General features: G+C 44.4%; 1 long non-coding RNA gene across 1 annotated transcript in view; it reads right to left on the reverse strand.

The window, feature by feature from the left end:
• Window positions 1-316: 316 nt before the first annotated feature.
• Window positions 317-13,630, reverse strand: part of LOC124717337 — a 642,975-nt gene continuing 629,661 nt past the window's right edge. Inside the window, exon 3 of the long non-coding RNA XR_007005739.1 lies at window positions 317-421. This is a non-coding gene — a long non-coding RNA (uncharacterized LOC124717337). The remainder of the gene's footprint in view (window positions 422-13,630) is intronic.

The following is a 13,630-nucleotide window of genomic DNA, read 5'->3' on the forward strand; positions in this document are numbered from 1 at the left end:
CTCCGAATGAAACAAATTGGGATTATAACTTTTTTTTGTATCCGATGTGTAGTTTTCGAGATATTTCAGAGTCTTCAGTTAAAATGAACACGTTCATTACCATTATGTTTATCGTGAATTTAATCTATGGAACAAGTAAGTAGCTAACTAATTTCACTCGACGACGTGAGAACCAACAGCACTACGTGTGGGGGCTGGAAACAGAAGATGTTAGCTGCGAGCGTGATAAACAAATTACTGGTGCTTGCTCACAGTATCATACTGTTCAAGTAGTTTTTCCAGTGCGAACACGGGGAAAACGAGCTGCGAGCAGTCTGCCTCAGAATGTGAACTGAAACAATTGCACTATAAGGAGAACTTTTACGTACCCATACTGTAGCACGGTGAATTTTTTCAGCAGAGCGGATCAAGTATCGCTTACCTGAAACAGAACAAAATAAATGGTTCATATTCGTAGAGCACTAACGACTGGTTTCAGTGTATTATAAACATCTCATATAGCCAGGAAATCTCTGGTTGCACATTTGTTGCATTAAACGTTCTCTGTGTACTTTTCGCGTTAATATTTGTTGTTGTGGCCTTCAGTCCGAATACTAGTTTGCTGGTGCTCTGCAACACGCTACTCTGTGTGTCCTGCGGAAGTCTCTTCGTCTCTGCATAACTAATGAAAATTATTTGTACTGCAGTCAGGTGTTCAGCCGGGTCCAGCCGTTTTCGTATCACGATATTTCGGCAGCATACCTTGCTATCTATCATCTTCAATGTTTTTTCTTTTCCTGATCGGAATGGCGGCTGCGTTTTCGAAAAGATGAGTTCATTTGATACAAGGCAACTGTTTATGCTGAGGTGGCAATCTTTATTTGTTTAATTTAGGAGTTGGGCTACTTTATTTATTTTAAATTACTATCCTATTTTGGGTGGGCAGCGAAATAATTAAAACCCTAAATTTTCTTTCTTACTGGGGGGAAGAACCTCCCTAAAAATCTCAATAGAGTTAACTCTTAAACTGTATATTTTTTATTATTCGTCAGGCTCGTTTTGATCTTGTAGATGCTGCAGTATATTTTCCTCTTGTTGGATTCCTTGAAAATTGTGGAATCCTGGATGTATTGTTTGTATAGCACTTGAGAGGACACGCGTATTTTTTTCTCGCAAAATTTAAATGTAGTGGTGGCTGTCTGACGACTTCTATTGTTTTATTTTCTGTAGAAATTCTTGACAGACCACAGTTAGCTGTTAACTATATCAGTCTTTGTTCTAATTGCTGAATATTGGCTAGGTGGTAGAGAGCTCTACTACTGGTGCTAGTACTCATTCTTATGGCTATCTGTAGTATTCTTCGTTCTGTACTAAAATTTTCTGGTGTCTGTGTTTTTGATGTCAGTCATATCGGTGCAGCATACGCCAGTGTCGGTCGTACGGAGCCACAATTGAAGCAGAATTCGTCGCGCCGTGAATATCCCGCCTATTAATTTGAGAATTCGCAGTCGTTTCCTTGCCTTCAATATTAGTTTCTTTACAACTTGTCTGCAGGTCAAAGTGGAATCGAATGTTAATTCAAGGTACTGTACGGTACCTTTTGGTGCTATTTGCTTCCAACACAATTCGAGACGAAGATCTGTTTTTTTGTAATTTCTATTGAGTTACATTTTTCTGGTGGAAGACTATAAGATGACTTTTTCTTCATTTAGTCGTATCTTCCATTTCGCTAGCCCAGGTTCCATGACATTAATACAACAAGAGGTAATTCGGTGTAGTCCTTATATCATGGGTGAATGACACCCGTAGGCAGTGTCGTTTGTGTACAAAGCGAGTTCTGCATTCCCCTCAGCTGGCATTGGCATACATACAGAGAATACAATGTTGGTGACAATACAGCTCCTTGCGGTACTGCAGCTTTTGGAAAAAAAGGTGCCGATTCACTGTAATTTATGTAGACTCTGATTGGTCTATCATTCAGACAGTTTGATATCGCCGGCCGCGGTGGCCGTGCGGTTCTAGGCACTTCAGTCCGGAACCGCGTGACTGCTACGGTCGCAGGTTCGAATCCTGCCTCGGGCATGGATGTGTGTGATGTTCTTAGGTTATTTAGGTTTAAGTAGTTCTAAGTTCTAGGGGACTGATGACCTCAGATGTTGAGTCCCATAGTGCTCAGAGCCATTTGAACCATTTGAACAGTTTGATATCAATTTGATTAATTTATTTGGAAAGCCCATATTTATTGATTTATAATACAGCCCACACTGCCACACTTTATCATAGGCTCGCTCGATTTTCAACATTGATGCTAAAGCATAAACGCCATAGTTTAGGGCCCGCGTAACATAACTGGCTATCCTGAATTTGGGTCCATAGTTGAGAGTCCCTGGCGCAAGCCTGCTTGGATCGATGGTATTAGTTCTCTTTCGTGTATGAACTTCTGAATTCTGGGTCTTAGAACCGTATCGAACGTTTTAGCAATAACTGACAGCAAAGTTATTGGGCGATATAGCTTGGGATCTTTTGACGGCTTTCCTGGCTCCATTATTTATAACAATGAGCGTCCTTGTTGCACCCCCGCCTCTTTTATTTTCTTATCGCCCCCTACCCCTCCCTCGACTGCCAGCCGCACGCCTCGACGGGTGGCCTGGTAGAGGGTGGGGGGGGGGCGCCAGCTGGGTTCGAACTCTGGGCCCTCAGTACTCCTGTGGCCTGCGTAGGGCGCGGAAATTGCTTGGGGCCGACGCTGTGGCTTTTAGTTGGCCGAGTGCTGGGACCCAAGCGTTGCTCAGACTGAAACCAGTGTCTCTGTTGATCAGTCCGTCAGCCACTCGTGATTCAATAGCCTCCTTCAGAACACAGTCCCCAAAACGAAGGGGTCTGTCTTGGTATGAGAAAACGGATGGAAGCTTGGCACCACGCATTCAGCAAAACATTCAGGGCACAGGAGTACTGAGGGAGCAAGAGTTCGCACCCAGTTTCCGGCGGCACCCGTCACCCCTACCGCCACCACCACCACCACCACCACCACCACCACCACCACCACCACCACTCCACCCCTTGCGGCGTGTGACGGGCAATGGAGGAAGGGGTGGGTGGGTGACGAGAATATAAAGGAAGCTGGATGTAGCAAAGACGCTCGTTATATATGTATCACCTGAAGATGACGGCAAATATTGTGTTACGAAAACGACTGTGGGGTTGTACACCCGACAGCACTACAAACAAATAAATTATTTGAAAGTGTAGCCAAGCGGTTATTATTCAAGAGGAATGGATAGTGTCTTGAAAAGAGATTATAAGATGAACATGTTTGTACAAACAGCTGATTCGCCGGGAAAGTTCATATCGCATGAAAATTACATACATTTCATTCTGGTTACTGGTTACTGGTCTCCTACAATTTCTACAACTTCCTGCCAACACCAAATTGACATGTCCATGAAGCCACAGGATTTGTCCTACAAATCGATAAAACAATGAAATTTTTCTGCATATATGTAACATATATGCCTCAATTTACAAGTAAAATGAACATAATACCTCTTATGGTTTCGAACAAAAAAACATTTTATTCTTTCACTAGTAAAATTTAACTTTTTTTGTACATTAATTATTAAAAAACAGTTTCTGATTGTTTGGTGGTTCTCAATTTACTTGTAATAACTTATTGCCATCTGCAGTACGAATTGACCAAATTTCATGTTTCTAACCCCCACTAGTTTATCAAATAATGGTACCTGAAAGTAAAAAAAATTTAGTTTTGAGAAAAATCCATTTAAAGTTTAATATTGCAATTCTAGTATAGTTATTGATGAGAATTTTTTTTTATCACTCCGTCTTCGGGCCGCGGACCATCCAACCGCCGTATCCTCAGGTGAGGATGCGGATAGGAGGGGCGTGTGGTCAGCACACCGCTCTCCCGGTCGTTATGATGGTTTTCTTCGAGCGGAGTCGCTACTATTCGGTCGAGTAACTCTTCAATTGGCATCACGAGGCTGAGTACACCCCGAAAAATGGCAACAGCACATGGCGGCCTGGATGGTCACCCATCCAAGTGCCGGCCACGCCCGACAGCGCTTAACTTCGGTGATCTCACGGGTCCGATGTATCCACTGTGGCAAGGTCGTTGCCCTGATGAGAATTACTTACCACTAATATTTTCCTGTACCATACTGAGCATCATCTGAATCATAATGATCTTCTTTTCTTCTCTTGGTCCCTCTTCTTTTCTGTCTGGCTTCTTTTGTGCATTTTAAATTAGCAATATCTGCTTTGCGGATTCTCTCTTTACCTATTTGCACCAAGCATTTTGCAGTATTTCCACTCGATTTTATGCCCAATAATTCCAAAACATCCATTTTTCTAATTACACCATCACCGAAGCATAAAATAGCATCATAAACACCAAATTTGAGGGTTGTAACGTGAACAAACACAGTTTCCGGTAACCGGTTCCAAATGACAGAATTCACACACTCATTTAAATTTTGGATTTTCCCATGAAGAAATTTCTTCAACAAGGTATCTTTACAAAGGTCTCTAAATATGGGTTTAATTTCATTCATTTGATGCAGGTAAAGAATGTTTGTGTTCACATCTGGCACTCCTCCTGTACTTGCACCAAGTGTCAGGATCATTTGGGCAAATACCGTGCACTGGATTTTCATTTGTGGAAAGCTTATGGAAAAAGATAGCTCATGCAGCTTTTTTTCATGTTTTCTAAATTCCCTACATTTCTTCTTGTGGCCAAGCCATAACAAATCTGTAATCTATATATTTCAACATTTGTCAGGCGACCTTTACCACATATCTTCTTACCATCTTACAATACTATTTTTGACTTTTCAATAATCTTCTCAACATGGATGCCATTCTCTTTTGGACATGCCCAATGCACTCTAATTTAGAAATTGTGACATTAGGAGCATAGGCTTGTTCTGCAAATACCCGGTCACAAGCCTTGCTGTCACCGTCCCCAGATTTCACAGTGTGTCAGGAAAACCATCATATCTCACGACAAACTTTCGTATTTATATAAAACAAAAACTGTTTCACTCAGGCATTTCAAATATGCTAAAATCTAAAAATCGAATTTTTGAAGCCCACTTGCCTTCCGTGTCCCCTTAAAGAATTTCACACAATAAAATAGAATTTCACTGAGTTAGGAACTGTGTAAAAATCTTGAGGCAGTGAAATTCACGGCTCGCAAATTAGCCACACTGTATTCATCCAGTGTTTCATAATGACGGTACTTAGCGACTTACAGCAAACTTTAAACCAATTTCTTACGTTTTCTAAACTTATTCTCGCTGACAGCCGCCACAAAACAATGAAAGAAAAAAAATTCACCGCGTACTACATTTTCGTTGTTCGTGCAGTAAAACTTCAGCATCAGACACCACATTTTGATTTATTAGAGAAAGAGGTACATATGCGGGATAGGGATACTAATATGGAATACTACCATTTCTCACCTTGTAGGCGCTGTACTTTGGTTAGCTGCTTAGAAACTTCGTTCAGCAACTGTAGACTGCTTTGGGATGCATTCATTTTACAGTTGGCAGCCACTCGGAGTGAATGTAGTCTTTTTAACGAATTCTCTAGGAGGCATAATTGTTGCATGTTTTCTGGTTTTCAACATTTTTGGGAGGTGGGTAGCAACAGTCATCAAGTAATGTACAAAATGAATGTTTCACCACCAGCTGCTTTTATTGTAAACCCAAATATTAACCGGTTTCAGCCGCGGAAAATCTTCACGGATAAGTGTTAAAATATATGAAGTTGGTATCTGTTCTTTCGGACATGTCCGAAAGAACAGGTGACCATGCAGCGCTCTAGAATGAAATGACAATTAAATCAAGACACTACGCTGTCGACAGGCGATGATATACATCAACGGGGACCGACCGGCACTCGAACCCGGGATCTCCTGTTTACATGGCAGACGCTCTGTCCGTCTGAGTCACCGAGGGCACAGAGGATAGTGCGACTGCAGGGCAGGGGCACTGCGAATGTAGTTGTGGACATTAAAGTTGGGAATGTGGTTCTCGAGGGGAGCGTGCAAGAGGTAAGTCCCTGCAGTACATAGGACATACACACATAGATGACCAGCAACATCTCTACCACCGATTCTTTAAATAATGCCAGGTATAAAACAGAGTCGAACATCTGATCTGTAATATTTATTGTAGCGCCTCCTTTTCTTTTCTTCCAGTAACTCACCGAAAAATCTTAACACCATCTTTAATACGCGTTGAGTACTTCGTCAGCTAAGAGACGGACGCAAACAGCAACGTTTCCAAGTCTCGAAATCGCAAATCGGAAGGAGGAGAAAATATCAATCACATACTGAGCGTTGATGAGACGTGGGTCTATCACTAAAAATAATGCGAGTAAGTGGCAAAGCATAATGTGGGAAAATTTATCCGCGTATGCAGCAGCAGAATGATGATAATAATAATAATTTATAATAATAATAATAATAATAATAATAATAGCCGCACGAGGTAGCCGCGTGGTCTGTGTCGTCTTGTCCCGGTCCGGGCGGCTCACCCCGTCGGAGGTTCGAGTCCTCCCTCGGGCATGGGTGTGTGTGCGTTGTCCTTAGCGTAAGTTAGTTTAAGTTACATTAAATGGTGTTTAAGCTTAGGGACCGATGACCTCAGCAGTTTGGTCCCATAAGACCTTACCACAAATTTCCAATAATAATAATATAATCCTTCAAATCCAAGTTTCTGTACGAAAGTTGATAACGACAGAGTTTTGGTATTCGAAATATCCACTGCTGAATAATTACAATCCTAAAGGTTACTCAATAGGAAAAGACAAAAATTAAATCGAGGAAAGAAGGGAAGGTTTCAAATGCCGTGATTTTGCTTCTGGATAATGGCAGTCCTCATACACCTGGAAAAATAACCAAGTGCGTCCGAAATCGTGTTATTTAGCTGCTGGAGAACCCCCTGTACTGTCCCGACCTAGCTGCAATTGACTTTCAATTTTGTCGCCTGATGAAGGAGCACCTGCCTGAATTCGAGTTATCGCCCGATGACGAGGTTGTGGAGGCAGTGCAAGAGAGTGTGCGCATGATGCCACAGAGCTTTTTCTAGGACTTAATTACGAAGTTTGTGAAGAAATGAAACAAGTACATAGAAGGGATGGAAGAAAGGAAGGAAGATTGGGTTTAACGTCGACATCGAGGTCATCAGAGACGGAGTACAAACACGGATTGTGTCACGTGTGGGGAAGGAAATCGGCCGTGCCCTTTCAAAGGAAGCATCCCAGTATTTGCCTGGAGCGATTTAGGGACATCACGGAAAAATTAAATCTGGATGGCCGGATGCGGGTCCCGTCGACCTCCCGAACGCGATTCCATTGTACTAACCACTGCGCCACTTCGACCGGTACTGCATAGACATTAAGAAAGAAGATATACAGGGTGGCTCAGGAGGAACGTCACATAATTTGTGAGATGATTCTGCATGTGAAAATAAACCGAAAAAGTACTATGAACACGTGTCCGATTTTCGATCGTTTCAGAACTGGGGCGGGTTGAATACTACACACATTCATGAAGGATTATGAAGACAAGTGTGAATATTACTTGCCGAAATGCTACGTAGGCGCCGCGGTGGACAGAATAGTGGCGGGACAGGTGACTGAGGCATCCTACAAGAGATGTTCAAAAAGTCCCCTACCCATCTCAATTCACTTGTCAACGCGTTAGAGGCTGTGTTGTGTTGCACGACGATCATCACCTCGGTGATGCGGTCAGCAGCGTCGGTGATGCGGGCGACAAATTCTTCACGTCTATACTGTGGTATGAACGTTCGATACCGCACTTGTTAAGGGTTGCAGTTATCGACCGCGGTCCGTACCAGTATCGCTGGACCAGCAAGTCAAGACTAGCGCCGCTCCGCGGCTTGCAGCAAGTCTCTAGCGTGCACTCGGCCTCTCTTGCTCGGGACGTCAAGGAGGAAAGCCTTCAGCTGATAGGAAGCAACCTCTAACAAGGCGCTTAGTTAAAATGTGGCCTATGTGATGCCACTATAACTCTCTGTTTGAAATTCTATTCCTCCTATGAAGACTCCTGTACCGCCACTTAAGTAATATTATTTTTTTCCAACGACTTCTAATTATCTTAGTCGTTGTAGACCCAGACCATGCAGCCAGCTCCTTATCGACTTCACTGACAAATCCGCTGTATGTGCAAAGAAGAGATTTGTATGTTCCTATTTAGCATTGACCACCAGTCATTCAGGCCGGCCAGTGTGGTCGTGCGGTTCCAGGCACTTCAATCTGGAACCGGGCGACCGCTACGGTCGCAGGTTCGAAATCTGCCTCGGGCATGGATGTGTGTGATGACCTTAGGTTAGTTAGGTTTAAGTAGTTCTAAGCCTAGGCGACATGACCTCAGATGTTAAGTTTAATTTTAATAATTACCAGCCTCAATTGCACCGTTTACCTAGAATATACCGAGGTTTCAGTCGGGAAAACCCAACATTCTTCTAGGCAAACGGTGCAACTGAGGCTGTTAATTATTGAAATTAAATTAATATCTACACAGTTGCGGAAGGGGCCGCGAAATGTTGATTTTAGATGTTAAGTTCCTTAGTCCTAAGAGCCGTTTGAACCAGTTATTCACATTAGCGACGATTCGTTCGTCATCATAATATGTACACCTTCGTAGCGTTCACGTCCCCCTTTCGCCAGCCCCATAAACTGAAGTCTAATGGTGCCAGTCGATGGGTCCACCACGGCCAAAACAAATGTCTCATTCAGATAGTCGGATACTTGTCTGGTACAGTGAACTGATTATCCGTCATGTTGCAGGTACATTTGCCAAATCTTCAAATGTGTGTGAAATCTTATGGGACAAGCTTACACACTGCTTAACCTAAATTATCCTAAGGACAAACACACACACACACCCACGCCCGAGGGAGGACTCGAACCTCCGCCGGGACCAGCCGCACAGTCCATGACTGCAGCGCCTTAGACCACTCGGCTAATCCAGCGCGGCGTACATTTGCCGTCGTTACTCTAATGCCACGTCTTCCAAAAGTGCCGATAGTAGTTCTATAAAGAAATGTGCCTATGCTGCGGATGTCAGGGGACTGGGCGAGAATACACACCCTATTACCAGGTCATCAATCATACCACAGCAGAGTTGACTGAGAACCTAACTGGGAATCTTGTTTCCCTAGTGACATATGGGTTCTCCACTGCCCACGTATGAGAACTGCAGGTGTTCATGATACTATTACGTGTAAAGGCGACATCATATGTAAATGATGTTCATTGCACGAAGTCTCTGTGTAGAGCCAGCCATTCACAAAATTGTTGTCTGTGTATTCAGTCACCTGGAGAAAGATGCACATCCTGCACATGGAATGGGTCATCTCAATGTAATATACGCCGCTGTGGCGTCTGTGGAATATCGAGCTAACGGCTGATGCACCTTGTACTGGAGGTGGGACTCCTTTGTACAATTTTTTTGTTTATTTATAGACTCAATCACATGTTTATGACACATTTATAACCGGTTTCGGCCATACAGTGACCATCTTCAGATTCTCTAACAATACAAATGAAAATTTCTATTAAAACCTAAAAATAAGTGCAATATTTAACCAGGCTTATTAGTAATAAGTTAAATATTGCACTTATTTTTAGGTTTTAATATAAATTTCCATTTGTATTGTTTTAGACTCTGAAGATGGTCATTGTATGGCCGAAACCCGTTATGATTGTGTCATAAATATGTGATTTCGTCTATAAATAACCAGGCTTATTAGTAACAAGTTAAATATTGCACTTATTTTTAGGTTTTAATATAAATTTTCATTTATATTGTTTTAGAATCTGAGGATGGTCATCGTATGGTCGAAACCGGTTATGATTGTGTCATAAATATGTGATTGCGTCTATAAATAAACAAAAAAAATTACAAAATAATCAATCACGCACCCCATATACAAAAGGCTTTTTCCAAACTCCTTTGTACTGTTGCAGTAATGTCTTCCCTTTCCTCCACTGACTGGACGGTCACACGTTCTGAGATTACATCCGAATTCACGTAATATTTGAAAAACCGTGGGAAATAGCCTGGCACGGAGGTTCATCGATGAGGGAAACGTCTCTGGTATACTGCACCAGCAGCACGGGCAACACCGTTGCAGTACCCACACACAGACATGTCTGCGTATTGTGCAGGGGTGAATGTACGCGGCAGGTTGGTATTCGCGGACAAAATGGACTTTATCAATTAAACAACTCTCAAACACGACAGGCCCACGGCCTCATGGCTGTTCACTGATCCAACACACGATTGCAGGCTACGCTTGCAGATGTTGTCTCGGTGCGGCGGCACAGTGCTGCCATCTGTCGGAAAACCCCAAAAGCTCTTGTACGACGGATCAGTCATCTGTCCCACCATTAATCACAGCGCCTACACAGCATTTCGGTAGGTAGTATTCACACTTGTCTTCACAATCATTCATGGATGTGTGTAATCTTCAACCTGCTCCAGTTCCGTAACGATCGAAAACTGCACACATATTCATTCAACCTTTTCGGTTTATTTTCACATGTAGAATCACCTTACAAATTAGGTCACATTCTCTCTGACTCCCCCTGCAGAGAAACTGTTTCTGATCTTTCTTTGCTTTATTAACTGCTTCTGTTTTTAAAAAAATTGCCCTTTTCTTTCTCTCTAGCCCTAGTAAAAGAAGCGAGGACGCAGGTGCGTGGTAGTGTCTGCAGTAGATCATTTTCTGGAGCGTTGGCAGCACTGCGCACGAACGGTAATTGCTACGTAGCGCAGTCATACCAACTCCCAGCGTCGCCTCACTGGTCTCGAAATAAAAGAGGGGAAGGAAGGAAAAAATTGCCACGCGCCGTTGTTAGCTCGAGCCTCTTTTTCCCTCCCTCTGCTATCTTTCTCCCTCTGTCTGCCCTCACCCCTTTCTCTCTCTCCCCCCCCCCCCAATCCACGTGGTCTATTATACAGAAAACACTTCATCCGGACAGCGGCAGGCGGAGCAGTAATGGCGCTGGAAACGGGAGGAATACTTGCGAAAAAAACAGGCTCCAGCACGGTCGCTGGAGAGGCGCTGGAGTGGCCTGGAACGAGGTGTCGGCGCGTCGCTTAGCGGGGCATTAACCGGCGAGCGCTGAGTGGTGCCATCGCCATCGGGGGCCGTAATCGCTGCGCCACTCAAGTCGGGCCTCCACCCTGCCCAGGAGGGCCGTGTGGCGGACCGCCACTCACAAGTGGCCGCACAACTACGTCAAAACAGTACGTTGCACGAGGTGACTTCAGAGAGTGAATAGTTATTATGGCACGCCAAGCAACACTATCGAATATACGCAAACTGCCAGAGATATATGACAGTGTCCTTGAACACAGTCTCTCTGAACAAACTGTTGGGTTGGGATGTTTGTGGGAGGAGACCAGACAGTGAGGTCATCGGTCTCATCGGATTAGGGAAGGACGGGGAAGGAAGTCGGCCGTGCCCTTTCAAAGGAACCATCCCGGCATTTTCCTGGAGCGATTTAGAGAAATCTCGGAAAAGCTAAATCAGGATGGCCGGAATCGGGTTTGAACCGTTGTCATCCCGAATGCGAGTCCAGTGTGCTAGCCTCTGCGCCACCTCGCTCGGTGTGAACAACTGTACGAACGCTCTGTCAATCGTTCCAGTTCTTCAATGGGGTTGGGTTGTTTGGGGGAAGAGACCAAATAGCGAGGTCATCGGTCTCATCGGATTAGGGAAGGACGGGGAAGGAAGACGGCCGTGCCCTTTCAAAGGAACCATCCCGGCATTTGCCTGGAGCGATTTAGGGAAATCACGGAAAACCTACATCAGGATGGCCGGACGCGGGATTGAACCGTCGTCCTCCCGAATGCGAGTCCAGTGTCAATTCCTCAATGAAAGCCGTCCTTCTTCAGGGAGCCATTCCAGAACTGCTGTGTGAACGTCCACATCGTTGGAACATCTGCCGTCCCCCTCCCCCCCCACGCCTTCCCCCACGTATTCTTGCCGATTGCCAAAAAAACGTAAAACATATGGTGTAAGATTGGTTGGTTCGTTGATTTGGGGTGAGGGGACGAAACAAGGAGGTTACTGGTCCCATCAGATTAGGGAAGGATGAGGGAAGGAAGTCCACAGTGCCTTTTCAAAGGAAACCATCCCGGCATTTGCCTGAAGCGATTTAGGGCAATCACGGAAAAGCTAAATCAGGATGGCCGGAATCGGTTTTGAAGCGTCGTCGTCCTGAATGCGAGTCCAGTGCGCTAACCACTGAGCCACCTCGCTCGGTATGCTGAGAGATCTCGACTGTATGACAGAAGCTTCCAAATCTTCCATTGAAAACGTGCTGTGTGAGCCGTGATGGTGTTGCATTATTATGTAGGACAACAGTTGCTTTACTTAATTTTCCACGCCTCTGCTTCGTTATGGTATTGCGCACAAGCGTCATTGCAGATCAGACAACGAAGACCAAAACAGTTCGACTGGGGGAAAAATTCGAGCAGTCGTGAATCTTTATAGAGCAGTAGAGGGAAGCGTCGTGAACAACATGCCAACTGTCTTGATCTACGGGGCGTTCGCGTTGATGGTCGTTTAAAGATCACTTTTTTTGTTTTCCTTGAATATCCCGAAAACCACAGCTTCGAGCGAAAACGTTTCCCAGTGCAAAATTAAACTTCATTAACTTTCCTACAAGAAAGGTCCGATTCATTTTCGTCTATATACAGGGTGTTTCAAAAATGACCGGTATATTTGAAACGGCAATAAAAACTAAACGAGCAGCGATAGAAATACACCGTTTGTTGCAATATGCTTGGGACAACAGTACATTTTCAGGCAGACAAACTTTCGAAATTACAGTAGTTACAATTTTCAACAACAGATGGCGCTGCAAGCGATGTGAAAGATATAGAAGACAACGCAGTCTGTGGGTGCGCCATTCTGTACGTCGTCTTTCTGCTGTAAGCGTGTGCTGTTCACAACGTGCAAGTGTGCTGTAGACAACATGGTTTATTCCTTAGAACAGAGGATTTTTCTGGTGTTGGAATTCCACCGCCTAGAACACAGTGTTGTTGCAACAAGACGAAGTTTTCAACGGAGGTTTAATGTAACCAAAGGACCGAAAAGCGATACAATAAAGGATCTGTTTGAAAAATTTCAACGGACTGGGAACGTGACGGATGAACGTGCTGGAAAGGTAGGGCGACCGCGTACGGCAACCACAGAGGGCAACGCGCAGCTAGTGCAGCAGGTGATCCAACAGCGGCCTCGGGTTTCCGTTCGCCGTGTTGCAGCTGCAGTCCAAATGACGCCAACGTCCACGTATCGTCTCATGCGCCAGAGTTTACGCCTCTATCCATACAAAATTCAAACGCGGCAACCCCGCAGCGCCGCTACCATTGCTGCACGAGAGACATTCGCTAACGATATAGTGCACAGGATTGATGACGGCGATATGCATGTGGGCAGCATTTGGATTACTGACGAAGCTTATTTTTACCTGGACGGCTTCGTCAATAAACAGAACTGGCGCATATGGGGAACCGAAAAGCCTCATGTTGCAGTCCCATCGTCCCTCATGTTGCAGTCCCATCGTCCCTGCATCCTCAAAAAGTACTGGT

This window comes from Schistocerca piceifrons, chromosome 9 (genome assembly GCF_021461385.2).
Source record: "Schistocerca piceifrons isolate TAMUIC-IGC-003096 chromosome 9, iqSchPice1.1, whole genome shotgun sequence".
In the NCBI taxonomy this organism is placed as follows: Eukaryota; Metazoa; Arthropoda; class Insecta; order Orthoptera; family Acrididae; genus Schistocerca; species Schistocerca piceifrons.